We start from the raw sequence: 4,564 nt of genomic DNA, 5'->3' as shown, positions 1-4,564 counted from the left end.
TATATATGTATGTATGTATGTATGTATGTATGTATATATAAACATACATACATGCATGCATATCTGACGAGCAGTCAATTAGTGTACGTACACTTGTTTCTGTAATTTATTAAAACAAAAGCATGGATTGAACAATTCCAACACTTTTCGATACAGTTAGTCTTTCTGCCTTTTGACATTCTTCTTCAATCAGTTCATAAACGTTCTTATTCCATCGAAGAATGATTTCGGCTCGTCGCGTAGCCATTTATGAACCGTTTCACGGATTTCTTCGTACGCAGAAAATTGAAAACCTAGTAAAGTATGTCTGTGCAGGCTGAAGATGTGATAGTTTTGATGAGATGAGATCTGGACAGTAAGAAGGTTGTCCCAGTAACTCGAAACACAATTCTTTTAATGGTTTCAACGATGCCAGCGATCGAATTTCGACTTGCGTTGCCGAGACAATAATAATTGATTTGACAATAGACCTCGTCGTTTGGTGCAAATTACTAGTTTCAGCTTTTTGACCATTATTAAACTGTTGCTACACGAGTGGCTGCAGACCCCTTTTCCAGTTAATGTTCCAATATAGGCCCTCTCGCGTCCCAAAAAACTGTTAGCGTCCCTTTTTCTGCGGAAGTCTGAGTCTACATTTTCTTATTCACTGGCCATTCAGGTTATCTTCACTCCATAAGCTGTCTTGCGTATTCTCGCTCAAAGCGATGGATCCAGGTCTATCTCCAATGACTATTCTTTCCAAAAAAGATTCGCGCTCATCGTTGTAGCGGTCGAGTAAGCGTTGACAGATCTCCACGCGATTGCTGTTATGCGCTTTAGTAAGCTCTCGCGGAAACGAAGCCTGCCATGGATGGTTTCGTATGCAGAACCCAGACTAATTCGCAGAGAATACGCCACCTGATCGATGGTTACTCCTGCATTCGACAGACCCATCTCTCGAGCTAGCTGAATATTCACGTCAGTGGTGGAGGATTATGGAAGTCTTCCTCTCTCTTCGTGCTTCATGCTTATCCGTCCATTTTTAAACTTCTCGATCCATTCATACACACTTCTATACGGCAGGGCCCTCTGCCCGTATTTTACTAGAAACCTGCAATGAATTTCAGCCCCAAACAGACCTTCAGGCCAGAGAAATTGGAACACTTATTTCTGCTCTTCTATGATGCACAAAAGAAAGAAAATTGAAGCGATCGTGAGAGAACCTCAGTTACGTAACCGCAAAAGTACGGCCTTTTATCATGCGATCGTTGAAGGAAGTGGTGGGGGCCAATTTAAAGAAAGCTTTGGCGAAAATATGTGTAATTTTGGGCTTCCCTTAGTCTGTGCGTGAGTGTACATACATACATACATATATACTCACACACATATACATATGTACATACATATACACACACATATATATATACATATATACATACATACACACATACATACAGACATACAATGACACACATACATACATACATACTTACACACACACACATACATACATACATACATACATATACACACATACATACATACATAAATACATACACACTTATACACATACATACATACATACATGCACACACACACACACACGCATACATACACACTCATAGACACATACATACATACATACATACATATAAGAAGAAAAATTACTATACTTATTACAACTACTACTACAAATATTATTATTATTATTATTATTATTATTATTATTATTATTATTATTATTATTATTATTATTATTATTCCCATTTCAAACTTCTGACGTATTTTGGTTAACGATATCTCAGAGCAACATCGTATAATGACCACGCTGAAACTTTTATCATGTTGAACCGAAATGAGACCTCATTAGAACATATAAATCTTGCTCCAGGGATTGATATCTTATAAATAAATGACGATTTAATGCATAATAAACAGGAAATTAAATTAGTATTGAAAATTGGATTCATCAAATATCTTTGAAATTATTGTGTTTGCGCTGTTCATTTTGATGCTTATTAAATTGCAGTTCTCTACTAAGACTAACTGATTGCTTGTCTTTTCTTAACTAATCTTTACTTGACCAGATCGAATTACAGCCAAATCTATTTTAATAAGAATTTCCGGTTGCAAGTGTTTGGCGATTTGTCATCTAGGAAAACTTGCTTTTCATTTTATTTAGGATTTATTTGCTGAGAGAAAAAAACAAAAAATCTTTGGTGTTTCATCTGAAACGTAAATAACGTTGTTTCAACACGAACTGTTCGTAGTTTTTTTAACCTTGAAAGAATCGTTAATGAATCGGGCAAAATGCTTAGCGCCATTATGTTTTGAGTTCAAACACTCCCAAGGTCGGCTTTGAGTTGCAACCTTTCTGAGTTGACAAAATTATTATTAATTTAGCACTGAGATCGATGTAATCGAAAAAATCGCCCCGGCCCCCAAGATATCAGGCCTTGTGCCTATAGTTTAATGTATTATTATTATTATTATTATTATTATTATTATTATTATTATTGAGTGAGAGAGCAGTGCATGCCATCAAAGTGACAAAGAATTAGAAGAGCTCCTTAATATTGTCAAAGAATTCAGCTCTGGTATAGGCATGGAATTCTGACTTGATAAATGTGCGATGGTTACTTTCAAGGCAGGGAAGTTCATAAAGGCAGAAAACATAGAACTTGATACTACCACAGCTATTCGAAACCGAGACCAATCCGAAGTATACAAATATCTGGGAACCAATGAAGTTGATGGTATCCAACACGCTAAAGAAAAAAACCGCAAAGAATTCTACGGAAGGGTAAGAATGGTCCTAAACTCAGAATTAAATGCTGCTAACAGAATTAATGCGAGCAATTCTTTGGCCATACCAATAACCACATTGTTGTTGTTGTTGGCACTCCATCGCTTACGACGTCGGGGGTTCCAGTTGATCCAATCAACGGAACAGCTTGCTCGTGGAATTAACGTGCAAGTGGCTGAGCACTCCGCAGACACGTGTACCCTTAACGTAGTTCTCGGGGATAATCAGCGTGACACAGAGTGACAAGGCTGACCCTTTGAAATACAGGTACAACAGAAACAGGAAGTAAGAGTGAGAGAAAGTTGTGGTGAAAGAGTACAGCAGGATTCACCACCATCCCCTGCCGGAGCCTCGATCCTATGACTGCGAGTCCGCTGCCCTAACCACTGGGCCATTGCGCCTCCATACCAATAACCACATAGAGCTTTGATATCATTAAGTGGAGTTTCACTGACATGCAGAATATGGACGGAAAGATCCGTAAATTTTTTACAAGATACCGAATGCACCATCCAAAATCAGAAGTAGACAGGATTTATCTCCCAAGAAAAATAGGTGGAAGAGGCCTGATACAGCTCGAATAATCCTTTATACAACAAGTAATGTGCTCTTAGGAACTGCACTGAAGCATGAAGATTCCAAGCAAGTTTCGGTCATGAAGCTTAGTAAGAAATTTTAAAAGTCTCTTGACCTATAAGTTAACAATAAGAATGACCAAAGACACCCAAATGCTCACAGAACTACCGTTGCTTCTCCTGATTTAGAAATTAACAATCAGAAAGACCGAAGAGATACAAATAGTGACAGAGCTATCATTAATGCAAACAATATCAAACAAAAAGCAAAAAAGGCTTGCATGAATTATATCGAAGATAACTGGAAATGTAACACACCAATGACAACAAGAGACAGGTCTGTAAAGGTGAAACAGAAGGTTGTTTTTGCAGCGTAAGGTCAAAGCTTACCTGCCAGAAATTAGCATGCAAATGTCCTTAAAGATGGATCTGACCCCACGTGGAGAATTTGCGGATAATTCACAGAGACAATTGATCATGTTGCTTCTGGCTGCCCAGTTCTCGCTGAAAAGGAGTAACTCATAAGACATGACAGACTAGGGCAGTACATTCACTGGAATACTTGTAAATACTACAAAATTGAATCCCATGATAAATGGTACAGGCACCAACCAGAGGATGTAGTGAATGGCGAGGTCGTCACCATCCTTTCGAACTTCCCAATACAAACATGACTCCAATCGATCAGACATTGTAACCAAGTCAATCATCTGTGAAGAACGAGCAATTAGCATGTATGTGTGTGTGTGTATACACAATGATTCGAACAAATGTGAGATGTGCACAACATCGGAAAGAAGAGTGTCTGCGGTTGAAATCGCATTCATCTCACTTGTCTGTTTGGTTTCTTGTTGGTGGATCGAGTTTGTTGAACTTTGTTTTATGCGGTCATTGACTCCGACTGCGAATTTTTGATAGATAGATAGATAGATAGATAGATAGATAGATAGATAGATAGATACATGGATAGATAGACAGACAGACAGACAGACAGACAGTCACATAGATAGATAGACACAGAAATACTTTCGTATTCAAATGCAAACTACACCGATACACATACACCAACATCCCCACATAGACATATATATATATATATACATATATGTGTGCGTATGTATATGTGTGTGAGTGCATGTATGTGTATAGATATATGCATGCGTGTGCAAATATACATATATATATATATATATATATACCCATA

General features: G+C 37.8%; 1 protein-coding gene across 6 annotated transcripts in view; it reads left to right on the top strand.

Annotated features, from left to right (window-relative positions):
* Positions 1-4,564, top strand: part of LOC106869634 (uncharacterized) — a 671,006-nt gene that overhangs the window by 529,860 nt on the left and 136,582 nt on the right. The gene's annotated exons all lie outside the window — the stretch shown is intronic.

This window comes from Octopus bimaculoides, chromosome 22 (assembly GCF_001194135.2).
Source record: "Octopus bimaculoides isolate UCB-OBI-ISO-001 chromosome 22, ASM119413v2, whole genome shotgun sequence".
Taxonomy (NCBI): domain Eukaryota; kingdom Metazoa; phylum Mollusca; class Cephalopoda; order Octopoda; family Octopodidae; genus Octopus; species Octopus bimaculoides.
This window is presented reverse-complemented; position numbering and strand designations above follow the sequence as displayed.